The sequence below is a fragment of the Colletes gigas genome, unplaced genomic scaffold, assembly GCF_013123115.1.
Source record: "Colletes gigas isolate AHSC1104 unplaced genomic scaffold, ASM1312311v1 Colletes_gigas_Sc00023, whole genome shotgun sequence".
NCBI lineage: Eukaryota > Metazoa > Arthropoda > Insecta > Hymenoptera > Colletidae > Colletes > Colletes gigas.
The window spans coordinates 3,801,523-3,818,211 of record NW_025106652.1 but is presented as its reverse complement, the minus strand read 5'-3'; positions in this window follow the sequence as shown (position 1 = coordinate 3,818,211).

Genomic DNA, 16,689 nt, shown 5'->3' with positions numbered 1-16,689 from the left:
TTGTCTTAATAAAGAAGTTCCATGGTCGAAGAATTTTCGCCTCCGTAACGAACTACACCGTCATTAGTCCCTGGACCCGTACGTACACGTGGAAACGAGAGGCGGGCGCGTGCACAGACAAGCAATCGTGCATCCCGGTAAATAAGTGAGACGCGTCCGTAGACTGCAGCTGGAAAATAAACGCCCCGCGCGACTAACCGACAGTTATACACCTGTGACTCCCTCAGACACTCGAGAACCTCTACACGCCAGACGGTATTCTCGCGATTCCGTCGACGCTCCGTTGAACCGTGTTCACCCCTGGATTACGGAAAGAGAAATAAATGACAGGACAGAAGTCGAGAATTCGTGACTGTCCACCCCAGCGGATCCGGAGGGACGGTACCGATGATTCGCGAAATTGATCTATGTCATGAGAGACGATACCAACGACACGTAAAATCCATCCCCATTGCGGTGATTCTATTGATAGGCGAAAAACGCAGCTCATAGAACTGGAACCGCATCGATAACTTGCCGAATATTGGCGCGAACAATTGATTTGCGGGAATATCGTACAGTTCAAAAAGGACGACGCAATACAGTATTAAAAACGTTTTCATCGGTTTTCCCTGTGAACTTTTTCAATGGAAATCGGCTTTCGTTGCGTAACAAGAGCTTTAACCCTGTACGCCGTGAATTGTATTTTATTTTTACGAACCAGTAATCATCCTTCCGTTAATTACATGTCCGTAAATTTTTAATACGTAGAGTGTTTCTTCACGACTTTATTAATGATTTTACAAAAATTGAAATGAATTGAAAACTGTACAACTTTGAAACAGTTGCAGTTATGGTACATGCAATTTACAGAGCGATAAATTGGATAAGGGTCGATCGATGGTCGTATTACGTAAAATAATTAAATCACTATTAATTTGGTCTACATTCTTTGTTGGAGAAAAGTATTTTCATTCGTATTTTGAATAATGGAAAATGGAGTATAGAAAACAATCCGTAGCGAATGGATTTTTGATATCGGATTGCATAACTACATTTGAGTTATACAGTACAATACACTCCCGAATCAATGTTCGTTACAGCACAGTATTACAATGTTACGCAAATTATTCCAGTTACATGCACCACGAGTGCAATATATAATACAGTTTCAATCTCGGCGAACTTGTTTACATCGTATCCGAATACGGCAAACATGTTAGTGTATTTCAGTCGAATACCTGTTCTACAATTCCATCAAAATAAAATTCAGATTCGTTCTACTTTTAAAAATATGTGTTCGCCAATGACATGCAGATACACACAACAGTATCCTCATGCAAGTTTCATAAATCTTGGGAATTTTGCACTCTCTATTGCATGTCTCTAAAATTAATACTCTATTAATTATGTGTGTATACAGGGTGTCCACGCTAAAGTGTGACAGTCGCGATATTTCAATAACTATTGATGATACGAAAAAATTGTTTCTATGTAAATTGCAGGATAAAATAGGATCTTTATTTTGGCGTAAACGAAAATTTTGTTTATGTTATTAATTTAAAAGATATGATGGCAAAGTTTCGTTTTTTAAATGAAACTATATATTTTTGTTTGGAACATGCGATAGTGCTTTTTAAGATGGTATACGCACAAAATCAAAGCAGAATGTAGACGTATATTCAGTTTATGATAGTTATAAAAACATTTATCTTTCATGATTACAGCACCATCGATAGATTCTACTGTCAACACTACTGTTATTATTGATATTGAAATAATATTGGATTAATAATGGATTAATATTGGTTCTTGCAGTAAAGCTATAGAATAAAAAATGCAAAACATAAAATTCAAAATGGAAAGCGCAAGGTACAGAGTAAACACGACAAAACACAAGAGTGAAACTAGATATTGAAATAGAAAAAATAATATACAAACGACAATGTACAACAGAAAATACGAAAACAGTAACGAAAGCCAATGTACAAGGCACAAGATATAAGATGAAAAATGGAAAATTAAAATCCGAAGATACAAAGTATCAAATAAAAACTACAGAATGCACTATAAAGGAGCACGGGATCGTAAAACAATGTCGCGATGCGTTTCTACGTTACCCTTTCAGCAGCGTTACGAATTACGTCTTGACCCGGTATCGTCATTCCAACCAAAATTCGTCGACAACGTTATCGCGAAATCACCTCCACGGTGCTGTCAATCGCGGTGTTTCTAATTATTTTCCACCGTGAACGGTTCCATTTCCAGCAACACTAGGCGAAAAGGGAATCACGTTAAATGCGGGAATTCCAGGCGGAATTGCAGCCGGCTGAAACGGTCTCCTTACAGAGCCGGGTAAACCATGTAGAAATCAAAGTCACTTGACGTTGGATCGGAGGAATTTCATTTGCCAGATTCTACGGCTGGAACCTTTCGACTGACTAACTCGCGCGACATTTTGGGAACGGCGGTACAACTTCCTAATGGCTCGTCCGCGCGTGTTTCCGACCCATCAATTCCTTGGAGTATCCCCGGCGACGAGATACCTGCTCGGGGATATTTTAGAAGAATTCGCCGAATGACGTAAAAGCCCGTTGGCTGTTTATTTCGAAGAATCCACGGTTTTATTGCCATCTGCTCAGCTAGGATGCCTCGCGTTGTAACTGCGCTGGCTGGAAAATATTCCGTGCATCGCTGTAGAATCTACAACATGCTTGAAATCTTGGGGAAAGAGAGAGAACGACCGGGGTTAGTAAAATTCGAGCGTACTCTTACGGAGTCGACGGTGCTTGAGCTGCTTCAGAAATGGTCGCCGCTACAGTATCGTTCGCATGATTTACTTCGTTCGAATCGAAAGAAAGAATCGGACGCGGACGAATTAACGACGATGCGTGCGGTAAATCCCGAAAAGTGGCGATTTCTACGCCGTATCGTGCGATATCTCGACGATCTAGCGTAATAAAAGCCTCGCGATAAACGAATATTAGGATGGGAGAGGATCGATAAAAAGTTGATCATACCTGAATTTTTAAAATACTTTTGCACGTTGAAAGCATTAATTACATTTGAAAGAGGAAAAAGAGTGTTCTGAAACTAACGCCAAAATCCGTGCATGATAGTTGGATTATCCTCCTATTAGTCCAAATGCGTCTGTTATTATCACGGAAGAACGCTCAAGTCCATCGCGATAGCATAAGAGAGAATTTAAAATGGGATGGTCTTAACCAGCGGTAAAGTGTCCGTGACCGGTTGAAATAATATAAAATGACTGGGTTATATTTGCAACACCAATTATTACACGCAGAACTAAAATTAATTTATGGGCTATAAATATGCTTCCTTATAGAATAGTAATACGTTTGTGGAAGGAAACGAGCGAGATTTTAGTATGATTCAGAAATGGCCCAGGTCCGCCGTCCGTGGACTAGGGTAATTGCTAATACTTTAGTTATATCAGATTGGAACGCAAACACAGTAATTACAGAAAGCTTTGCAGCAATCTTACCTTCTTGCATGATATATTTAATCAAATGGTTGATACGCTCGACCAGAGTAAAAACTCGAGTTTTCGAAAATATTATACTGCGAAAGATGTAAACAAATGGGAACTTGTAACCATTGTGGACAACGAAAACTATTATAATAATACTATGTATAAATGGAAACATGAGATCGTTTGAAGCAAAAGCAATTATCGTTGAGAAAGCAATTCGAGCGTTCAAGTTAAATTAAAAAATATTAAAGAAAATTTCTGAATTAGTAGTAAAATTGAAACGAAATTCCACACCTCTTGGAGAAAGCGGAATTGCGTTTCATCGGGTTTCCTGCTTCCTATTTGTTTGATCCTCGCTTTAATCAAGTACTTCGTAGCGCGATTGGAACGCTTCGCCTACTATTAAAAACTCTTAATCATTTCTTGCTAATTTGCTTCTACCGCGGAAATACCACAGAACAATAGCAATATTGAATTGTAATATTTGTTACATTACTGTACTTTGCTATGTTTCCTATTACCATCTTCGGTTTACATAATTCAAAGTCTAATATCTATTATTTTCTTCGTACTCGTCGCGGCGATTATTACCTTGGTCTAAATCGACGGAAAATTTTGTTTCATTTGCATTTACACGTGTCTCTGTTGCATGTGTTCTGTCAGTTACAAGGATCCAACATCTATTCTCGAAACATCACTGTTAAATAGGCGTGTCTGCGTTTACTACACTTTGATATAAGTGTAATTTCTACCAGCTTCTTCCGCAGTGGAAGTTGGCATATTTTCCGACTCATCGGCAAACTAGTCACGCAAATACTTGCTTTCCTTTTTCAGTCCCGTTTCCGCAGAGAAATGAGAATTTCGGTTTAGAACGTAATGAAAATTGATCGGGTGCTTCTATAAATATTTGTCGATAATAAATACGTCGGAAAACCATAATCGTATCGAGCAAATAAACTATATTATACGTTTTCGTTGTCTTGGATCGTCACCATCCTCAGAAGGAAACTTTAAGTACGTGTCAATTTGAAATAGAAAAGAACGTAAATATAATTACTCGTATTAAAATTAAAACAGATTCACATTGTTCAATGAATATTCAACTTGAATTACTTAAAACTTATCGCAAAGGCATTCAATATTTATTGTGAATAGTTAAAACTTATCGCAGGATATTTGAATCAATCGCAATGTATCGTGTACAGATTTGATAGGTTTTGAACATGAATACGGATCTCTAGTATCTGTATATAGAATTTGGAGGCTCTATATAGCTTTAAGAAGAGAAACTGTCACTCTACAAACATATCTACGTTAGGCTCCATATGACAAGCTGTACGTCCGTTTAACTAGAATCGAACGTTTGCCAATAGACGTAACAGTTCGCCAAAATGGACGCTGCGATCTGTTGGCGAAGCTGATCGCTCACTGCCGCATGAAGAAAGAAGTGGAGATGCTACATTCTCCGTGAGAGATGCATCATCTCTCAAACTTGCTACGAAGTGGCTGATGATCAATATGAATGTCTCGTGGTTATGACGCGATCGTAACCGCATTTCGTGACGACGAGATCCACCGAACGTTTTGAATTTGAAAATCGACTAGAGGATTCTAGAAAAGGTGGAGACGTTAATAGAAGATTACGCCCCGCAAAAAAAAGCATCGAAGAGCTAGATACGAGTTTACAGTCACTCGTACCATTTATTTGTTTAGAGAATACAATACCATGCATGACACAAAGTACATTAATGTAGATATTAACGGTATTACACGTAATCTACTACGCTTAAATATGATTGTTAACATTGCATGATACGCCTTCTAGCTGAATATAATATTTGCATTCCAACTGAAACATTTCCTGCATCATTCAAACTCTGGTCTAACTCCCGAATTATCCTAGCAAGCGTTGATTTAGTGTTGCATCGCTGAACGTAATTCATAATCTGAAACACAATTTCGTATTCCTTGCCTTAACGTTTATCCTAGCTCCTAACTTCAAAACCTTTAAAAACCCAACAAACTTAATATTACAGTTCTTTATGGATCATCTTTATGGAAGTTTTCGAAGAAATCTTCAGTTTTTTATATGAATCCTTACTATACGAGTATCCCAGAAAGTGTCGCACACTTCAAAACTTTAATCATAACTAGAGATGACCGTGGTTGAAAATAACAGAGCTAGATTGTAACAATTCCTGTAGCCTCACAATTTTTTAACAGACGATGTTTACGAGTCAAAAAGTTTTAATTGGATCCAGCGTTAAATGAAATTTTCATGGCATTGATTTTTCCTTATTTTACAGCCATTTTCTAATGCCTGATTTTTATTGTAATGCGATTATTTCAATCGTTCTTGGATCTCGGATATTTCATATTGTACTTCTAACCAGAAATCATTATTTCTACCTGCACTGATGTCCATATTGTACTCCATAATGAGTTGTGCATTATCTTATTCATTTATATTTTTTCAGAATATTCACAAATATTCACGAGATTTGTTATCTAAATATACATTCTATGCGTATATACTGTGTCTTAGAAGCAGTATTACGATATATTTATAACCTACCTGTTGCCCTAAAGTGAAAAATCCCTCGATTTTCCGATCCCCTCGATTATGCGACCTACCCTTGCTCCTATACATTATACTGAAGGTTTCCCTAAATTTAAACGTCGAAGCGTATAAATATTTTAATTTTTATTTATGAAACTGGAAAGTTGTGGTCTTCCTCAAAGTATTATACAATCTGTCTAATAAGAGTTTTATTCTGATTTCAGGTAAAAATGATATTTTTAACCACAAATATCGCATATATAAAATATTTCAAAGTTGGAACGAAGTATTAATAATAGTATCCGTCTTCGAGAGTAATTTAAACACAAAAAAAAACGATAACGATTTATAAAATAACTCTTTTCACGATGACAGAAAAATTTTTTGATTAAAAAAATTCAAATTTGTTAATACGGGAAGATATTGATCCGAACTACAGGAGTCACCTCTGCACACAATGGAAAATAGAAAATGGTATTCAAGTATTGGATTGGGCATCCCAATCACCAGATGCGAATCCAATCGAAAATGCTTGGGGCAACACGAAACCAAAACTTTGAGGAAAACGTGCGTGGAATATAAAACAATTAACTTGATAGATACCGTTGATATGGAGAGACATCTACCTTTAGAATATGCAGTAGAATTACTCGGAAATATGCATTATAAGACAAATTTGGACAATGGCCATTGTGTTAGGTATAAATTTTAAGTTTTTACCAAGGAAAATATACCTTGATACTTGATTTCTCAAATTACTTTCATTGCTGAATTACTTTTGTTTCTCATGTAGCTATCTATATTAAGAAATAAGTGGAATTCTGTTGATGAGAAGTTAAAAAAAAAAATTAAAAAATATAAAAATTGATGTTTGTTGCTCAAAACGCAACAACTCAATGATTACTTAGGGGATGTATCCGTTGAATTTCCTGACCGTCTCGTGATGTTACAAAAATCATCTCCAGTAACGATATATGTACATGCCTAGAGTGCTTTTCCTGTTTTGGCCATGGATTTTACGAACTCATGGTGTTAATTATACAAAGATAAGAGTTCGTTGCCAGTGTGGGCTGCTCTTCACTCTCGCCTTTCTTCGGTGGGTGAACCGTACAGCTTAGAAACCGATCACAGACTAAACGAATGTCTAAGTTATATCTTCGTGTTCACGAATAAAGACTAAATATTCATACAGTTAAATATTGAAGTTTGATTTAATCGTACGACCCATAGCCATACAATTCCAAGAGTATCTTACAGATCGAGTTACATATCGTACACGCATTAATTTTCAATCATAAAAATCTATATAATAACAATCGACGTCGTAATATTCTCCAAGTAAAACTTGCATAATTATTTTTACCTTGCGACGAATAGTTGCAAAATTATACCGGTCGCGTTATTCAGCCCACGTATTCGCGAAATATTTAAATCGCCGAAGTATTCGAACATTTGAATGGCAGAAAAATTCGTCGACCGGCGAGTCCCTAGCGACTACACGCCTACGTCCTATTTTAATAATTGCACAACAGCGCCGCGTACAGAGGCATCCGATATTTTGTCATTCGTAGAACTCGCGGGGGCATAAATGGAGGGAAACTTTTCAACGAGAGTGGATAAAACGAGTAAATATAACACGGTCGCGTAGCAGTTCCGCTCGAAATTAATATCCACGAAATCTTTATTCATTCTCCCGACGGTTCGCATTTGTTTCCTCCTCCACTTCCTGGGCGAGCGCGCGGCCCGGTTGTTATTTATGCGAATATTATTACGCGACTGGGGTAGTCGTGGCTGCCGTGAACGCGCTGGCATTTTCAACGGTTGGACCCGATAGACGTTCTCAAAACTCTTGGACGTGCTTGCGGAAGCGTCGCCCTTCCGCGGGCGCGCTGCACACGCCCGTCGCAGCTCCCCGCCAACCCTCCCCGTCCGCCCTTCGCCACCCCTCGCCCGAGCGCGATGGAACTTAACATACCGTGCACGTATAATCTTTCCAGATTCGCTGATTCCTCCTCGCCCGTCTGTGCATTCGGCTGAACGCGCCCCGCCAAAGCGGACTCGCCGCGCAAATACTCGACGTCTACGTGCACGTATTTGCCGCGCGTTTTGTAGCCGCCTCTCCGCGCCTCGCCGCAATTCCGCGAGAGCGCGTGTGCAACGACGAAGGGAGAGGCCAAGGGAAGGGTAGCAAACTGTTGGTCGAAATTAATGCCGATTCATACGTACGCGCGTGCATCCGTGGCAGAAACATCCAATTCCCCGGACGCGTCGCTCCCCCGACGCTTAAGAATTAGTGCGAGCATTAAGCAACAACCTGATAGGACGGTGATCAGTAAATACTAATAGCGCCCGGCGTGGATAACGCAGATAGGGATAATCAGAGAAGCAACTAAGATGATTACTGCTTAGCGTTCTATTATGCGGTGGATGCTGATGAATCGCCATTACCAGCAAATGGGAACCGATCGTATCGTATAGTTAACGCCCGTATCCCTGTATTCGTGGTGACCATGCTCTGGATTCTTGGTAGAGCGCCGCCGATCATGTATCGCGGAAGCAATAATTAATAAAAATCGTTCTGTAAGCGAATATTTCTCTACTTTTTCCCCTTCGTTTTCAGCCCTTTCTTACGTATTATTCTTGCAATTATTCTGGAAAGTTATGATCATTTTTTAAGTAAAAGGAAGTAAATGAATTTGTATACCGATTGCAGAAATATTAACAGCTTCTTCCAATCTTCATAACAGAAGAAAAAAAAATACTTTTTGTAAGATACTTTTCTGTGCCTCTAATTTAATATATCCTTAGAATAAGATAGTTTTCAACGTATTTACTATTTTTTCGTGTTATACAAGGTGTTTGGCCACCCTTGGGAAAAATTTTAATGAGATTCTAGAGGCCAAAATAAGACGAAAATCAAGAATACCAATTTGTCGATTGAAGCTTCGTTAAAAAGTTATTAACAAAATTATTAATAAAATTTGCCCACCTACACGAATTTTTTTCTCCAAAGTAAGTAGGATTTCGGGGGTACGTGTATTCACCAAAAATGATTGTAATTGAGCCCTGCAACTGAAAATATTTTTTTTAGAGCGACTTGAAATTTTGTTTTCGCTGAAAAATTTTCCGGTCGGTATGGAACTTTAAATATTAATAACTTTTTAACGAAGCCAAATGAACGAATTCGTGTTCTTGATTTTCGTCTCATTTTGGCCTCTAGAATCTCCCATTCAAATTTTTCCCAGAGGTGGCCGAACACCCTGTCTAATTCTTTTTTCGCCAGACTGAAGGTAAGTAAAACTAGAGTCGAAACAGTCATTTTGAATTAGATTTAATTTTACAATCATTAGCCCTTCTTCTAGTTATGTAATTTCTGAGAAGTTGTCAAAATTCTTTTGCTGGATCACGAGCTTCATAAGGAATTTTTTTATTATTATCGCCCAAATTCAAAGATCGCCAGCTGTATGGATTATATGAGTTCTCGGCTATGACTTTATAGTATTCATAACCTACTGGTTCGCTTATGGCGGATACTCTATGGCTCAATGTACCGTCGTTTACTGTTCTTTTCATATCTGGGCGCTAGATGCTGACCTACTGTACGCAATCGGCTCAAACATTATGAACAAGTACCGCTATTTTCTTATGTCTCCATGAAATACACATTTCGATATAGTATTTGTAGGGATTTATATTAAAATACGTATTTGAAATACTATTTTCTTATTTAACTATTGTTCCAAACAACAAAAATATTTATTTATAATTACCTATTTCAAAAATCTATTTTCTCAAGCTCTGCACGCCGACCGTATCGAATACAGACCTAACGTACAATTAGTTGATGGTGAGAACACAGAATGTTTAAATATTAATAACTCGACCAGAATGGTGGTGATTCTACATTGTAAAATAAACAGAAAATGTTTAAATGTTCGTATAATGATTTGTTTTCAAGATAATTGGATCTAGTTTGCCTGGCGCGTCTGGCCATTGCTCGCTATTTCTACTTGCGCTAATGTGACAAGTCAACTTCTTCTTTTCTCGCAAATCATAGTTAATATATTTATTACATGATTTTTAGATAGCATATACGATGATGAAGAGGGCCTAATAGTGAAGGTGTTTAATCAACGAATTAAATTTTCTACTAAGCATGGGATCATATTATAAGGAAAATTAAATTTTGTATTAAGCATGGGATCATATTATAAGGAAAATTAAATTTTGTATTAAGCATGGGATCATATTATAAGCAAAATTTGCTCAGATCGGTCATATTCTCCTTAACGTATTCACTGCCACATTAAACTCATGCATGATTCCCGCCAGGTTACGATTTCCTGAACGTCACACACATGTACGTACACATAATCAGATTAGTTAATGAAAGGATTAACTGCATTCGATCATACTAAATGCCTAAAGAGTAATCCTAATGACTTCTAATATAAACTATAAAGTTCTTGTTATCGCATTAAAAAGCATCTACAGCCAAAGAACACAAGGTATCACATAATTGATGTGTCGTATTTAATAAAAAAACTCTTGCACCACTCATTTATGATTTATTAATGCCATAAATACTAATGGAAGTAAAGGATTCAAGTGTAAATCCTTGATATGTTTATAATCGATAACTTGGCCATTCAGTATCAGTATAACCAAGGAAACACATTTTTTAATATTGTTAAAATTATATGTTCTTAATAATTGAGTTCCACGTGAATTTCAAGGTATTAAATTGAGATTCGAATAAAGTTTCAATTGTTTCGTTAACGTTTTTTATAATATATAGTGGCGTGCAAAAATTTTCGGACAATGGCCTTTTTTTGTTCCGCTCTAGGAAGGAAAAACAAAGATGAATGTTGAATAACAGAATGAACGTATAATGAGAAAGAGTAGAGGATGTAACGAGCTACAAGGTAGAAATATGTAACAGAAACATTCATTTTATTTCCAAGGAGCAGTTCTCTCTACAGAATGACTGGAAAAATAATTGTTCCGAAATGTTTGTAAACCACTGCATTACGAATAAAAGAAGTTTTATGTTTTGCAAAAACACATTAGATCTTTCTAATCTGGAACATTTCTAAATATACTATCTTACGTTACTGACTTTCTATTGAGAAAACAAAATTAGCAAAAATTTAACGTTTCGATATTTTAAGGTACTTCTAAGTGCCAATATTAATAAAGTATTTTTAAATGCATCATATAGGAGTTGAATATCAGTTTTAGAAAACCCAATAATATTATTCCCATCTACAAACAATCTGAAAATAGACACAATTATCGATTTACGTCATTAATTATAGCATTTGAAACTCCGTTACGTGGAACAAAATTTTGGTATTGAAAATAGAATACCGGACCCGCCAATCAATTTATTTCTACGATTTTGCATTGGAAAGCTGTCAATATTTAGGTTCGAAGATGCAAACATCGGAATATGTAGTAATTTTATTACTCCGGTTTGAATATATTGGCCAGAGTAATTCGCAGACAATTTTCTCGATTCCGTCAGTACCTACTCTGAGCCGTTTTATGAAGCAGTAATATTGATGACACCGTAAGGTGATGGTAATAAAAGCATAGAGACCTCAGAGACGAGTTTCTTCGCAGTGGGAGACAAACATTACATTTTCTGTTATTCCGAGGAAAGTTTCAAGCCTAGCCGAGAAAAGTTGGAATATTATTTTAATAACAACGTGTCTATCACGATCCAGTAAAGTAGACATTAATTGTGTATAATGTTTCGTTGTTTCGGAGCGTTTTATCTCCATCATGAGATTAACCAAAAATAAAGAAGTGTCCAATTAATATTAATTAAAGCAGATAAATTAATTTATAATACTATACTGAATTATACATTGCAATATTCTGTCATTTCATTCTGGTAGTAACTAATTTATTTGATTAAATTCTTGTTCATAATATTCAATATAATTTTGATTTTACACATCTGTGCTTATTCAAAAGAAAATGCATTCAATAAAATTCAAATACTGAAAGAATCCATGTCATGGGTATTTTTCAATCATTATTCTACGTTCGTATCAGTATTTTATGCATTCGAACTTTTTTATGTGACTTATCTTTATACGCACACGAGTTACTTTTATCTTTTTCAGTGGAGTCTTAGCATAGTTTTACATACGTTTTCCAGTGAAATTCGAGATATGAATTTCGCTGGAACACATACACACACGTTTTCGTACGTTTGAAGGCAAAGGAATTGCGAAAAACTATCCCAGTGAAAAGTTGAATGGCTTCATAGACCGACTAAGTTTTTCTTTCTAATGAAACTAGAGAATCCTTTGATAGTCATTGTACAACTTATGATACGTGTGCTCGTTATCGTCAGAGACATTGTTTACGTGTTTCAATATAATAATTTACCAGCAATATTCACGAAATGCAAAGAAAATCGATACCGAGAACTAGTATTTATGTAATTGGAACGTTTATTTCAAATACACAAAGAAAATTTCTGATATGTCGCACAAAACTTGTTTAAAACAAGCATCGTGTATCATTACGCGTTTATTACGTGACATTTATTTTTTCAGTAATGTATTCGTTCGCCTTTCCACTGTTAGTAATTTCAAACATATTTTACTTTATCCTTCAATATTCCATTGAATCCAGTAATACATGTTTCCATTTAAATCTCCGTAAATGAAAAAATGTTGGAAAATTTAGTCATCTGTTTTTTGTCGTCAAAGTTCTTTGAAACGAGGAACAGATAAATTAAATATTACTACTTAAATCTACAGACCATGGTGTAAAACCTCTCAAACACATCTCTTGATTAAAATGCAAGTGATTTATGGCAAATTATATTCAATGGCTGCCAGCTACATAAAACCAACCATTTTGCAATTATGATTTCTCTCGTGTGTGAAGGGAAATGGTTTTCAGTTGAGACGGTATAGAACAAATAAGCACGCTACTCTTATTTTTATATTAATTACACGGAATTCCGTAGTATTATCACTACGTAGAATTATAGTAAATTCGTTGATATAAGAAATTGCGAACAGTTGCTTACGGACAACTGGTTAGGATTTAAGTTAAATCGAGCTGTTCGTTTAACTTTCTTTTTAATATTCTTCCCAATATCGCGTTTCCTTGCACTGAAAACACTGTTTGATCCGGAACCTGCGAACTCTACGCCATCCTAGACTTCCTTGTAAACCACCGAAACTTCAGAAACCTTGCTCAATCCTATTATCCCCACTTCAACTCGGTGACGTCGCTAGAGGATTGCTGGGATGTGACCGCGTCGGTTGACACCATCAGAGAGGATGACACTAAAACGACTATATAATTTCTTTACTATACTTCTTCTGTTAAAATTAAATACATTATAAACTGAGGTTGGTTTATCAGTTATTATAAACGAAGGATGTAGTTTTCTTTGTTCATTTTCATGATTAAATGTGTTTGGGCTTCGGTGAGTCGACCAGGTTTATGACACAGAACCGTTTTTGTAGAGTTTCGTCAAGGCCAGCATGGGCAAAAAATATCTTAGAGTTTCGCTAAACAAAAGGGACAAAGTGTCATAAACTTGGTTGGCGAAGGCAGTCTCGAGTGGTTGCAGCCCCAAGAAACTGTCGGATGGCCCACACGTGCGCGGCTCTGCGCCTTGGGCCTCCCTTGTTTTCGTCGATGGTTCGTACGCGGGCCCAAGGGCTGACGCACGTGGTGGAAAGTCCCCGGAGTTGCCAAACGTAGCACCCTCCGCCTTGGACGCCAAGCTACGTCGGCATCGTCGCACCCCCGCCCCAAAGTTAGCAGTATAAAAAACGGCGGCATGCCGTGATTTCGCCCTTATTGCTTATTATTCTCTTATTCGCTTAGTCGCTTACTTGCTTACTTGCTTGCTTACGTACTTAGTTACCATTTGACAAACAGATAGTGCGCTAGCCGTTCCTAATCTGATCAGTGTATATTTTTGTTGAGTTTTAACACTTGGCATGCGGGCAACGTATTTTTACGTTTTTTGCAGTCTGTCATTGGAGCGCGGGTCACGTAAAAATACGTGTTTAGTAGATTTGTGATGGATAACGGATATTTTCGTAATTTCGTAAAAATATCATTTTCTGTGTTAAAATAATCATACAGTATATATTTAAGTGTAAAATAAAAAAAGTTTCGTTGATAAAAACGAAGTAGTTTTCGATTAACTGTGATTTTACTGAATAACCAAACTTCCCACGAAAAATCGCCCGCTGCACGCGTAAGTTGCCGGCGAAATATACCCGCATACCAAGTGTTAAAATACAATACAACAGTAAAACGTCTCGTTAGTCCCCTGAATAAGGGGTGGTCCTTCGAAATTTAGTTTAGTCGGCACACCACGTGCAATATTACTACTCCGGAACGATCCTTTCGACTTCGGACTAAACAAAATGAATTTAATCTAGTGGATCGCGTAGCTTGAAAACGGTCTCTTGATCTCAAAAAGTATTAAGAAGTTATTATTACAGTTCGTAATTCGTACAGATCAGTTTGAATTTACTTTTAAATAATTTCCATCAAAATGTGTCAAGTCGACGATGAAAGGTGTAAGAGGTACCATAAATGTCTGGGGAGTAATGACGCTGCAGGGCGTTGATCCTACTCATAGAATGACTGGCATTATGGGCCAATATGTGTTCATAACCAATATTGAACGACGTTCTGTTTCCATTTGCCAGCAATCACATGCCAGAAAATTGGATTCTAGAAGCTGATAACGGCTGATAAAGTGATACAGTTATTAGATAATAAGAATATACGAGTTTTATAAATATCTAGATCAACAACACCATCGGAAATGCATGAAACCACAGTAGATCATTGCCCTGAAACATCTAATACCTTTCGTAAGCTATACACTGAATTTACAGTGAGTGTAAAAAGTATTCGTACACTAGTCAAGTTGAACAAAACCTTTGCAGAACTTTGTTTATTACAAAAGTATGTTAACAAAAACATACATACATATTCTTAGAAATCTCTGGAACAAATGTCATTAACAACAAATTATTTATTTATATTTATTATGAAAATACTAACAAATTTCCAGAAATTGACCTAAAATATACGCGTAATAAGTATTCGTACAGTCTTTGATTCGTAACATTCCACATAGAACGATTACAAGATAATCCATGATATGTAAACATACTTAGCATCAGTATGTCTGGAGACGCTGTCGGTATAGGTAGTATCCTGAATTCAAACATTATCAACGAAATTATCAGTAAAATGTGACGAACACGCAAGGAAACCTCTGAAGAAGAAAGGAAAATTGTTATAAATTTACATAATAAGTGTAAAACCCTGAGTGAAATTCCTAAAATTTTAAATAGACCGAGGCCCACGATTCAAGGAATCATTGACAGATATGGCGATCGAAAAACTGTAAAAAATAATCGAAGATACGGACGTAAACGAATAATAAATGAGTATAACGGCCGATGGATAATTCGAAAAATAAAGCAAAATTCAAAGATAAGTGCGGTGAAAATCACAGCTGAACTTAAAAATGATCTGGACATTAATGTATGCAGTAGCACAGTGCGTAATTTTTTACGGGATAGAGGATATCACGGCAGAGTAGCTCGTAAGAAATATTTCGTAAATGAAATTAATAGAAAGAAACGATTGCAATTCGCGAAAGAGTACGTTAATGTTCCTATGGAGCACTGGAACCGTATTATATTTACTGATGAGAGTAAATTTAACATATTTGAGTCAGATGGACCATGTACAGTATGGCGGAAAAAAAATACCGAGTACGAAAAAAGAAATTTGAAGCCGACCGTAAAGCATGGAGGAGGATCAGTCACAGTTTGGCAGTTAGGCTCTATGAGTGCGAGCGGGGTTGGATCCCTCCATTTTATCGATAGTATCATGGATCACAAAATGTACATCGATATTCTAAAAGAGCATCTTCAGGTTAGTGCAAATACAATGCAGTTACAGGGCAATTATATATTTTTGCAAGATAATGATCCAAAGCATAATGCTTATAATACACGTCAGTGGATCCTATATAATGTGTCGCAGCAATTAAAAATCCCTCCACAGTCTCCAGACGTAAATGTGATAGAGCACTTATGGAGTCATCTTGAAGAAAAAATTCGAGACCATCACATTTCTTCGAAACAAGATTTAAAAAATGCACTTTTAAAGGAATGGAACAAAATTTCTAGTACTATAACCAAAAATTTAGTAAATTCAATGCCACAAAGGCTTAAAGCGATTATACAATCTAAAGGAAATCCCACTAGATACTAAAATAGCAAATAGACTGATTTTTGTTACGTTTATGTACTAAAATTTATAGTTTTTGTTGTAAAATTAGAAATGTACGAATACTTATTACACGTATATTTCACGCCAATTTCTGGAAATTTGTTAATATTTTCATAATAAATATAAATAAATAATTTGTTGTTAATGACATTTGTTCCAGAGATTTCTAAGGATATATATGCATGTTTTTGTTAACATACTTTTGTAATAAACAAAGTTCTGCAAAGGTTTTGTTCAAATTGACTAGTGTACGAATACTTTGTACACTCACTGTATACAAGAAAGTATTCGAATGTTTTGCTACGAAAATTCTGCTACCAAATGATCCGAATTAATATTGACAACA